A 12,873-nucleotide genomic window follows, 5' to 3' on the forward strand; every position below is an offset into this window, starting at 1 on the left:
AGACAATCCTGCTACTTCTCCATTAAGTTTGCTTGTTGAAAGTTATCGGGGAAGTTACAAAGGATGATCACGTGTCCACAGGACACGGCAACCATTCTAAATATGCAATGGTTACCAAAAACACAAATAATGATCACATGACTCAAGGATGTAAGTCACTTTTTTTCTACTGTTGCTGTAATTTCAAACAATTGGTCTTAAGTCAAACAGTATATGTAGTTGCACGAGGGCAAATTTTTCCTCCCAAATTCGGAATCTTTAAAACATGTGAACCACCAGTCCCAGAATGCATGGTGGGTAAGGAATTCTGGGAGCTGACGTCCACACATCTTAAAATTGCCAAGTTTAAGAAACATTTCTTTTAGGTTTGAATTAAGAAACTCACTTGATTGATACTTACGATGCTGGTAGCAGCCCGTATCAACCATCAGAGCCAGTCAATGATATTTGTGATATGTGTTTAAATGTTCAGTTGACTGGGTTTCATGTTTAATGAATAAAAGTTTATAATCATCATCATCATCATCTAGTCCTCTTTCAATTTAACCTACCTCCAGAGATTTTCTAGGATTTAAACTGATTACATCTTGACGTTCCTAGAAGAGCAGCATAGAAATGGGGTAAATATATGTAAAGAAAATTACATTAGAGAAGATTATGAAAATATTTTCTGCTTAGCATGTCTATTTAATTAATCCCTAGTTTGTGCCCCTTGGCTGTGAAGTGTGAAGCTAACAGAAAGTGTTAGCTTATTTCTTTTGGGTTTGAATAAAGAAATTCACTATGTGACAGAACTATTTTCAAAGGGTGAGAAAATAGCCATGCTGTAGTTCAACACTTTTGAAGCTCTTTTGTGAATGCTTCTACCTGCCACCTACCTCGTGGTTTCTAGTCTGCCATTGATTCACTAGCATTCTACCCACAGCAAAGTTCTATCTGGGTTTAGAAAAACACTGAAGGGAGCCAAATAAACAAAAGTTGTGTGATTTCACCTGTTTTTTATTCCCCATTCTTGTAAGAGGTATTTGCTTTAGTTCATTCCAAGAGAAACTACATAAACTGAGACACATAGGAGGGTTGGCTGGAGTTTGAAAAATAATTCTCTAGAGAACAAAATGTTGGGCACCTTAAATCTTGAGCAGAGGTAGGACGCTCACTTTGTTATCAGCACCTCACCTCATAAAAATATACAGTTTATTCCTGTCCTGAAATCAGACAATATAATGGATTTCCATAGCAATAATCTCCCCCATCAATATGGCAAGCAGACCTCCAGGTGAGTAAAGAGGGTGATAATTCCTGCCACTGTTGCTGTTTTACAGTAGTTTGCAACCGAAAAGTTGGTGGGCTGTTAGGGGCAGGAAAAGGAAAGGGTCACAAGAGGACAGAAACCCTTTTCAGCGTCAGATTTCAGATGAAGCGGCTGTAAGGGGGGGAGGAACATTTGGACTTAATTATAGCACTAATTTGGCAAATAAGGAACAGTTGTTTGCTGAAGATAGTGAATGATATACAGAAGGATTTTCTTTCTTTCTTTCTGCCTCATTGAAACATCACTTTGTAGTTTTCTGCTGCTTCGAACAAGAGAAAAAGATCCTGGTGCTATACAATTATTATGGGCCTGTGGGTATACAGCCTAACTCCTCTGAAGCAACAGCTGTCACACAGAATTGGGGTAGATGTGCACGGCTGCATGTAGGGTATTCCTTAATGAGAACCCTATGAATACAAATGGAAACAAATCTGATTTCCAGAAGAATATATTTTCAAATCTGTGTGGGCAACTAAGGGTGCTAAGCAAGATTCAAACCTGTTTCTTCTCATGCATTTTTTAAAAATAGTTTTTATTAGCAGCCCAGGTCTTTTGAAATCACTGGGTTTCTTTTTCTTTTTTTTGTCTGTTAGAAACAGAGTTATGTTTCATTTTATTGGTCCCCTGAGTTGTTCAGAGAAATAAAATGATTCAGCAATTCTGCTTTAAAATTCATACTACATACTGGCAGGGAGTTTTATTTATCTGGTTGGTTTTGGTCAGGATGGGCAAGAGATCTTGCAATAAAACCAGAACAAGTTATGTATCCTTAACAGGAATCCACACACCCACTTTATGGTCTGTTTCTGTTGCTTCCCTCTGGGAGGAGGTTTTGAAGTATTTCTAGCAGGACTACATTTCCAAACTTTAGGGATGCTCAAAAGTTGTGACATTGCCTTGGGAAGCATAAATATATTTTGGTTACTTTAATTTAGATGTGCTTGGTAAATAACTATATAAATATTGTTAACTTTTCAACATTTCATTTGTTTCATTTTATGTTATCCGGGATAAATCCTAGCCCTATGGAAACAAATAGGAGTCCACAGATGAACATGTGGCCACCTGCATTTCAGATCTCTTTTCTTCCTGGTTGGTCAAATCCACCTGGGTGGATGCATGCAGTAGGAAATGCCTTGTTGAAATATGGATAGGTTCTACTTTGCTCTGATTTAATTGTGTATTTTAGTAAGATAACAGATAATCAGAGTTGGAAGGGAGCTTGTAGGTCATCTAGTCCAACCCCCCGCCCAAGCGGGAGACCCTACACCATTTCTGACAAATGGCAGTCCAATCTCTTCTTGAAAGTCTCAAGTGATTGCATCATTGCTCAAGGATTGCTTCATCGATATAGCATTCCTGGTTACTTCATTTTGAACAGCATCAAATCAGCAAAAAAAAAAACCCACTTCAAATACTATTTACAGGAAGGAAAAAAAAGAAGGTAGCTATGATGATAAAGGCTTTTATGAAAAATCACTTTTTGCCCCAGAAATATTGTCAGTGAAAATTTGAAAGGGTTTAGTTTTGGCAAAACTGTTTTTGCATGTGTGACTGCATTGGTAAAATATGTTTGAATAGGTTGTATAGTGTAACCATGGGAAAGATTGAGAAAATGTTAACACAGGATGATCTCACTATTATATGCATTACCACAGGGCACAGCTGCAAGGAAGAAAAAGCCAAATCACCATAAGTGACTTACATTCACATATAGCTAATGGTGCTGTTTTGTTCCCATGTATGCCACTAAACTGGTTATATTCACTCTGGTTCCTTTGGGAATTGTGAAAGATATATTAGTTTTGGTTAAATTACTGCTGAATAGCTATGGCTGCTTTCCAGAGTTGGAAGTTGCCATGGAATGATGGGAACTGCTAATATTACTGCAATTCAAGGATAGACAAATCTAACTTAAAATAAAGCTTCTGTAATCTTGACTTAGAACTGGTAAAATTTAATTCTAAGACTTTTCTAGCAATTTTTTCCCCTTTTTTCAGATTAGGCAAATTCTAGATATATTGAGTCATTTTCTTTATAGATAGAACTCCCCCAAAGAAAAATACTTTTTATTAAATTAGAATTGTTATCCTGTTTTATTTGTGAAACATATTTTAAAGCTCTGAATATGAAATCAGATCAGACATGTTAAGATTCTGTAGCCCATTCCTGCACTATTCATTCTCATTCATGAGAAATGTAATGGGAATGTTAGTAGTAGCTACCAGGAGCAGTGGTGGGATTCAAACATTTTTATGACTGGTTCTGTGGGTGTGGCTTGGTGGGCATGGCAGGGGAAGGATACTGCAAAATCTCTATTCCCTCCCCACCCCACTAACCTGCTTTCCAGCTCCATTCTTCTGTGCAGGGAAACAAAAGAAGACCCAGCCAGCCAGCTGGGATTCAGGAGGCAGGAATAGATGGAGGTGGGGCCAGTCAGAGGTAGTATTCCAAACTACTCAAAATTTCCGCTACCGGTTCTCCAGAACTGGTTAGAACCTGCTGAATACCAGCTCTGACCAGGAGGTAAAAATATCAAGATGGCAGCCAACAACTATGTAATTAAAGCCACAACCCTTTTTGTGTTACATATTTATTATGATCCTCCCTCCCGTTGCTTTTCATAGGTTTTGTGACAGCAATCTCTCTCATATAGTTTTTTTTAAAGAGCTTTAAGTGTTTCAAAACACCACAAATGCATGGAAAAACATCGTTGAGGAAGGTCTTTATAAAGACTCTATTTAAAGATTAATGCTCTCCTCAGAACATTTCAGTTTTTTCAAGGGAATATTCCTATATATTAATTGAAGAAATTCTTCAAAGTAACAAAGCTTGCAGATAATTCAGCAGCATCAAGATTGCACTTTTCAAAATATTTTTAAGGAGATATGTTAAAATGATATAAGTAACTAACAACTTATTTTATGAATTATATTCCTCAAAGCTTCTTTGGAAAGCCCTTGGTGACTCAACATATATTGGAATTATTTTCTTTCATTTTTAAACTTAAAGTCATAATAATGATGTTATTGAAAACATAATGCAAGTTTACTGTTTTCTAATACCTCTATAACAGCCAAGAGTCCATGAAGACTGAAGCAGTAGATTGCAAACATAAAATATAACATTGCTACAGCTGAGGAGGAGATAACTTGGTATCCTTAGGCCCAGTGCTTGCCAATTTCCTAGTCATCTGATTTTCATTTTAAAAAATATTTTTCAATTTAGAAAAATGGAAAGCTGGTCAGCTTAAAGTAAAATGTCAACTTCAGCACAAGATTTATTTTGAAAAATGCCTCATGGAGCACTAGTTTTATGAGAATTCTTATAAAGTAAAATTTGAATACGACATAAAAACAATATAATTACCCAGACAGTGCTTAACCACTTTTCTTTATCCAGACCATTTTTTTTCCTTTTCTCAGCTGATCACGCAAACATCATCCAGCCTGAGTTAATATGGGTCAGCCTAGATAGCTCCACTGTGATTGACATATTTTCTCTTTGTACCTTGTGCCATGCATATTGTAATTTTGTTTTAATTGTTGACTTTTTAATATTTTTATAATGGTTTTTATATTTTATTCAATTGCATACCACCCAGATTGCATTTTGTGAGATAGGTGGATGTGTTCATTTGATTAATAAAATAAATATCAAAAATTACCTTTGTGTTTCTTAGCACATACATTTGTCTGTATTAGTCTGGGGATCTTCAAAAATCTGAGTGATTGCTGTAATTGGAAGTTATTCAAGAAAAGGCTGATCGTAAAAAAAAATATAAAAGGAAGTGTTCAGATCTTCCAAAATCTTCCCAGGCAGCAAGCCACTTTTCTCCTTTGTTGCCTTTAGTGCCTTGGTGACTTCAGAGGGAAAAAAACAGCATGTAGAGATTTTTACAGCTATGAGCTTTTCCTGAAAGTTATGGTCATAGCTGCATATTTATTGTTTTTGGGGGAGTGGGAAAAATGTAAGTTCTGAATAATGCATTTGAAAAGATGTACTTAGATTACTACAAAGCAAAAGATAACGTCATGCTTTTTCTGCTGAAGAATGCCTACAAATACTACCACTTTTCTTGCTTGGGAGCGAAGGTAATCTAACTTACCGACTTGAAGCAAGACAAGACATAATTCAATAAACAAGGAAAATAAATAAGAAAGGGTAAAGTATCAATGCTTATGCAAATGTAATAATCAAGTGCAAGTGAGGGCATAGGAGGGTAAACATGAATTTATTTCTAAAGCAAATGTACCTTTTTCCCCATTTTTGGCTTCTTTTGAAAAAAAGACATCAAAAAATAATGGTGGATCAAATAAAAGCTCTCATTAAATTTAAATGTATAGTGTAAGAGGCATTATTTTTGCAAAAGGAATTATCAGTGATTTCATCGTATGTTACACATAACTCCTTGCCATTTCATTTTTCATTGAAGTAGGGTAACCACGTCATCCAACAATACTGGGATTTGATACATTACTTAAAATATTAATAACTACATACTGCAACCTGAATCTAAACATACTTAAATGGAACCATAGAGTCCCCTGGAGAAACTAATACTCCCAAAGAAAATGTCTATAAGTGGAGGAGATAATTTGGGATATGAGCATCTTTTGTACTTTTAAGGTAATTAATTGTTAGAGTAATATTGCAAATACTATTACAATTAATGGCTAGGTAATGAAAAGTAGTTCTAGATCTATTTCTAAGTCCATTTCCTGTTTATCTTTGCCAAATATGCATACTGTAATAAACCTGACATGTAATATTAAACATATAATTTTTAAAAGCAGGAAAAATACTGTATGTAATTTGTGAAGAGGACTTACCCCAAAGCAGGGTGCTGTATCGCTAAAGAGTTATTCCCTAAATATTGGGGTAATCATTGTGGAATTACATAGTTGTACACTGATTTTATTCTCTAAGGAGAATAAACAATTCTCCTTAATTTACATTTTTTAAAAAGAGTATAGAAAATTAGAGTGAGTCAATTTCTCCTGTCCAATGAGATACCCTTATTTTCTCAGAAATGTGTAACCAAGAAGGAATTTAATATTGAAGAGCGCTACCTGCAGTTTTAACATATGCAGTTTTAACACATGAAACATACACATTCAGAAGTAAGCTCCATTCAACTCCACTGAAATATAGATGTGTCAGATGCTGTTGTAATAGAAGTAAACTATTTTTCCAAGTGCTAAGAATCTACTTTCAAAGGATAATTTTGTTCTTATTTTCTAAGTTTTATTTTTAGTACTAAAGAGTCCAATGCAATCTTTTTAGAGCTGAATTTGGGGATTATTTTTATTCAAAATAATCAAGGAAATAATTTTCAAACTATTCATATGTGCCCTTATTATTAAATCATAGTCCAGACAGCTTGAGACTCTAAAAGCGGCTCTTTGTCAAAAGGCTGCTGACTTATTCCCCCAAAATACACACTCATTGAAAAGTCATAAGATTCTAGAACAGAGCATACAGAAATGTTAATTCATGGGGAATAATACACTTATTATGTTATTGCTTTTGACTATTTTTAACAGCTGTACACACTGACAAGGCCATTTTTGATTTCTCCATCTGAAACATTTGGAAATATTCTTTTGAGAACAGTCCAGGGTCTGCTATCTACTAATAGAAATATCAGAGATGCCCACAAAAATTCCACATCCTGCTAGCAAAAGTGTTGTTTCTTTGTTGAGGTTGATTCTATTCCAGTTTATCTGGAAAGTTCATATACATCAGAGGACTCCAGAGTAATTTTAACCTATTCTGTTCTCAGAACTAGGCACCTTTTAACTTACAAACACTATTCCAGAGATGTGATTTTGTGTAACATTCAGATTTACAGAAAATACAATATAAAGGGTAGTTATAATTTACATTATGCAAGGCTTCATTACCTACATTTGAATAGAGTGGCACAGAACATGTAAATAATACTTAGAACATGTTCCTTAAAAATCTGGTAACACTTTTTCTATATAACTGATTAATCTGATTGAAAAAAATGTAAGTTGTTTTAAATATATTCTATAGTCAGAAAAGATGCTACCAGATTTGTGATTCTTTTCCACCCTAGACAAATGTGGCTTTGAGCATGTTGAGAATATCTTTTATCAGTATTGTACAGTTAGCAAGATATAAAACGACTTTTGCTGAACTGGGACAAGACCCAAAAGCAACCAAATGCCTTTAAGAAACCCTATCCATTATCCCTGAAAGGGAGTAATGAAGACCATCTCTTTTCCTTGCTCTTCCAACTCAGGAAACATTCTTCCATGCGATGTGGCTTCTGAATTTCATAGTTCCTGAGAATTTTGAGAATAAGGGTAGGCAGACATAAAGGTAAAAAGAAGAAAAAATAGCCAATAATAGAAACCATTAGATGCATCTCTTTGAACCAAGCAAACGCCCTACCATTCTTTGGTCTATAGCAACATTAGGTTGCTATTAGGCAAACGATTAAAGAAAAAGCAAAACAAATTAAGGGACAGACTAATAGTTACTTAAACATCTTTATTTATTTTTTTACAAGGTTTTCAATCCCCTGTTCAATCCCCTGTTTTTTACAAGGTTTTCAATCTCGTTTCCAGAACAACCGTCCTAGCATGCAATTTTATCCGTACTTACCTGGCAATAAATCCCATTAGCTGACTTCTGAGTGAACCCTGAGAACTACCTTCGATTTTTCCCTCTTTTCTAAAATTATGTGATAGATCTGCCATCTCCCGCCTGTCTCTTCGGATGATTTAGAGTTCAAGCAACCATAATTCCTGCCCAGCACAGCACAGCATCATGGGAATTGAAGTGTTCAATATGCCGGGGAGAAGGGGGAGGGGCTAAAATAATTCCGACCTCATCCCTCCACCTGCTCCACCAGCCCCCACTTTCATGGGCCGCAACAACAAGCCACGCCTTCCCCGAAGGAGCGATGCGAGAGAAAGGACAACGAGTCAACCCCGCCCTCAGTTCCGAACGTGACACCAGCCAGTCACTCGCGCAGGGGCGGTTTTGGCTTAGACCCGCCTGACGCCTGTGACGTCCTCCAGGAGTGACGCAGCGATGCAGAAGTTTGGGAGGAATCCTCTCTTTTCCTTTTCTTTCGGCGCCTTTAAATCTACGTCAACCCTACCAGCTCCTCCTGATTGGTCGCATGCAGGCACGCACGGAATACTAATTTGGAAACCTAACGGTTTTTCCATTCCCCTCCTTCCCCAACCTCCGTCAGCCGGTCCTCCGAAGCGTGGATTGGTAGCTTTAAGGCTTAGGCTGGCCTGTGCTGCCTCCGCAACGTACCTCATCCCCAGGTGGCGGTTCGTCGCTCGCTAGGGGAGTGGGGAAAAGGTCTTGGAGCGCGGCTCGGCGGGCATTTTGTGCTCTTTGTCTTGTTCTTCAGATAGACAGTTCAAGAATCCTGGAGCTCGCCTATTTGAAATGTCTCGGAGGGGGTGGCTTCTACATTCTGTTTATACCCTACCACCCAAAGAAGAGGACTTCATCTTTCTCTCGCCTGGATTATTGCTTTGTTTATTTAACTCACAGATCTATTTTTAAGGAACATCAAATCCTACGTATATACCCGAAATAGAATCCATTGCTCTAAAGAGAGATTATTTTCTAAAATTTGTGCCAAAATTGTGCAGGCTGATAAATTAGTCTGGAAAGCTGTCACCTCCAAAATAATATTCCCTATTTACATGGCAAGCTTTCATTTCCCACATGGTCAAGTACTGGGGTTCTGGCTGAAAATTCTGGGATTTGTATGGTAAAACTAATATGGAGGTGTAGCAATTTGGGAAAATAGCTATTTAGATTAGATTAGTGAGAAAAAGATGTCTTATAACTATTAGAATATTCAGTAGATACAAAGAATCTAGGCACCAAATCTAGTCAATTTATGATTAAATCAAGCTAAATCAAGCCTGTAAGGTTTATTTTTGAAATTCCATTAGGCTTCTCTTGTTTCATAAATCGTACATTAAATAAAATGAAATCATTTGCCTCAAGTTAATATGCCTGTCTCAGCCAAGCAGAAATAGGTGGATTAAATTCATTTTATTTGCTGGAGTTGTAAAATGAAAGAAATAGTTTTAAGCTGTTCCTCACTGTTTTCACATATGCAGAAAATTTCCTGTATAAGCATATTTATGAAGGCAGGAAAAAAATTATACCCATTTTAAAATTTTGTCTTGTTCAAAATTCAACCTGATGAAGCAGGTGTTAACCAAGGTAAATCTAGAATCAAAAGAATTGCAAATCAAAGGCTATGGAATCTATTTTTTAAACTATTTTTGTACCGTAAAATGCTACTTGCATTCTATAAAAAGTGAAAATGCTATAGCACTATATGGATTAGTTAACGGTGAACTAACACAACTTTCCAGACGTGGGTTTTCAGTAGTGCTTTGAAACCATTCGTCCTTGTACATATAGGCAGTCTTATTTATTTTATTTATTGATATGATTTGTCTATCGCTTACAAGATAATGGGTATAAATATAAACATAGTTTATACATACATGAAATGGATACATATTAGAAAAATAAAGAAACAACAGGACAGGGACGGTAGGCATATTGGTGCGCTTATGCATGCCCCCTACAGACCTCTTAGGAAAGGTGTGAGGTCAATAGTAGACAGTCTAAGGTTAAAGCTTTGGGGGTTTGGAGAAGAAACCACAGAGTCAGGTAGAGTATTCCAGACATTGACCACTCTGTTCCTGAAGTTGTATTTCCTGCAATCAAGTTTGGTGCGGTTAACCTTTGTATCTATTGTGTGCTCTTGTATTGTTATGATTAAAGCGGAAGTATTCATTGACAGGTAGGACATTGCAGTGTATGATTTTATATACTATACTAAGATCAGATAGAAGGTGGCGAAGTTCTAGGTTTTCTAGGTCTAGAATTTCAAGTCTGGTGGCATAAGGTATTCTGCAACGAGTAGCGGAGTGGAAAACTCTTCTTGTGAAATATTTCTGGACTTTCTCAACTGTGCTAATATCAGATACGTAGTGTGGGTTCCGGACTGATGAGCTATATTCGAGTATTGGTCTAGCAAATCTTTTGTATGCTTTAGTTAGTAGTGTAATATTATCAGAAAAAAAGCTACGTAGGATTAGGTTAAGAACTCTTAATGCTTTTTTGGCTATGTAGTTACAGTGGGCTCTAGCACTTAGATCATTAGAGATGTGTACTCCAAGATCCTTGACAGAGTTTGGATCATCAACAAGGTCTTGACTATTCAGCCTGTATTTTATTTTCCGATTTTTTTTTTTTGCTAATATGTAAGACAGAGCATTTATTTGTTGAGATTTGAAGTTGCCATTTGTTTGACCATTCTGATACATAGTCGAGGTCTTTTTGAAGGGTAGGAGTATTTTCTGTGATGTTGAATAGCTTTACATCATCAGGGAAGAGAATGCAGTTGCTGTTAATATGATCATAGAGGTCATTTATGTAGAGTATGAAAAGAGTTGGTCCTAGAACACTGCCTTGGGGCACACCACTGTTGACAGGTACAGAATTTGATAGGACGCTCCCAATTTTGACCATTTGTTGTCTGTTTGACAGGAATGCTTCTATCCAGTTATGTAGGTGTCCAGAGATACCATAAGATTTTAGTTTTAGGAGTAGTTTGTTGTGTACCACTGAATCAAAGGCTTTACAGAAGTCTATGTAGATTGCGTCTATTGCTTTGCCCTGATCGAGTTGTGTAGTCCATATGTTTTTTGCAGTGTAAGAGTTGCAGATTACACGATAGGTTTTCTTCTGAAACCAAATTGTTTAGTAGAGAGTAGGTTGTTTGTCTCTAAGTGGAGGATAATGGATTGGTTAATAATTGATTCCATGACTTTACAGGTGACGCAGCATAAAGAGATTGGTCTGTAATTTTCAACTAGGATGGGGAGTTTTTGAAGATGGGGATGACCGTGGCTTGTGATCATAGTTTTGGCAAGGAGCTGGTCCTGAAAGATTTTTCAAAGATAATGCTTATAGGTTCAGTTATGGCAGTAGATAGCCTTTTAAAGAAGTAGGCACATATTCCATCCGGTCCAATAGATAAAGAGGGTTTTAGATTGCGTAGTGCTTTTTTAACATTGTCTTCTGTAAAATTGTTATGTATTAGATCATTGTAGTTGTCTGTGGTTTGACTAGGAAGTATTGGGCTTGATCCATTGCTGCTTACAAATACTGACCCAAAGAATGTATGAAAGAGGTTGGCTTTAATGGTGTCATCATTGCAGTCTTAACTATTAGGTCCTTTCATGGATGGGATGGACCTTGAGTCTTTTAGTTTGTTGTTTACAAAATTGTAGAAAGTGTGGGTGGAATTGGTGCATAGAAGGTTTTCCTCTTGTTTAATGTGCTAATTAGTGCATTCAGTCTTTATCTGGTGGCATAAATTTTTGTATCGGCTTTTGAAGTTGGCAACCTGACCAGATTTGTTTTTCCACCAAAGTGATTTCTTTTTGGATTGAAGCTTCCTTGTTGTTATGAGTAATCTGTTTTTCTGGTTTTAGGAGTTGTTATTGGTACATATATTTGATGACTCTTTTGACTTCAAGTAAAAATATGTTGTAATGGTCTTCAACAGTATTGCATCCAGTGAATAGAAATTGCCAATCAAGGAATAAGAGATCATTGTCTATAAGATCAAAGTTGCCTTTTTTGAAGTTATAATTGGGGATCACATCGTTGTGTTGATTTTTGTGTGGACGTATGTTGAGACAAAAGTCAATCATGCTGTGGTCACTGTTGGAAAAGGGTTCTTTAATTTGTATTCTGTAAATTGAATTCAAACTATTGCAGAAGATGAGATCGAGGCAGTTGTTAAGTCTAGAATTATTGGTTACTAGTTGTTCCAGTCCCAGATTTGTTACGGCATTGTAGAAGGTTGCATGTATGGGTTCAGTTTTACATTCATTTAGGGTCCAGTTAATGTGAGGTAAATTGAAGTCAGCAAGAAAGATAAAAGTGTGTGGGCAGGATGATGCCCATGTTAGTGGTGAATTTAGTTTGTTTACATGTTTGATGTCATAATCAGGTGCTCTGTAACATAGTAAGAATCAAAATGTGATATTTAAGGACAGTTCACAGACGATGGTCTCAGGAAGAGCAAGCTCCTGGGTAACTTGGATGTTTTTTAGATGTAAGGACTTTTTATAGAAGATAGCAACACCATCTCCTCTACGGATTTCACGATATGATCGGTAAACATGATAGTCTCTTACTGTGGTAATGGAATCAGGGAGAGATGCATTGAGCCATGTTTCACAGACAAATATGATGTCGAATTTAGCCATATTTAGTAAGAGGAGAAATTCAGGTATTTTATTCACAAGGCTTCTTGCGTTGAGTAACTTGCATTTAAGGCCAGTTGTAGTTTGAATTGAGGTAGTTAGGGGCATGCGTGCCTAGTTTTGAGTGAAGGTGGGTTGGATGAGGGAGGGTTGGATGTGGAGTTGTAGGTTGTGTGACTTACTTTTGATAAAATCAGCGCAGTAGTCAATGTACAGGTCCTCTCTATTGTCTGGATGTCTTTTGAGTTCATTGCA

The 12,873-nt window shown here is 36.6% G+C and overlaps 1 long non-coding RNA gene across 1 annotated transcript; it reads right to left on the reverse strand.

Moving 5' to 3' along the window:
- Positions 1-5,530: 5,530 nt before the first annotated feature.
- On the reverse strand, positions 5,531-8,293 carry LOC148123920 (uncharacterized). The gene is made up of 2 exons (XR_015740357.1): positions 7,949-8,293; positions 5,531-7,626 (listed from the first exon to the last, which is right to left on the reverse strand). It is a non-coding gene; the product is annotated as an uncharacterized LOC148123920 (long non-coding RNA).
- Positions 8,294-12,873: the final 4,580 nt, after the last annotated feature.

This window comes from Pseudonaja textilis, chromosome Z (genome assembly GCF_049901715.1).
Source record: "Pseudonaja textilis isolate UNSWEBS1 chromosome Z, rPseTex1.2, whole genome shotgun sequence".
In the NCBI taxonomy this organism is placed as follows: Eukaryota; Metazoa; Chordata; class Lepidosauria; order Squamata; family Elapidae; genus Pseudonaja; species Pseudonaja textilis.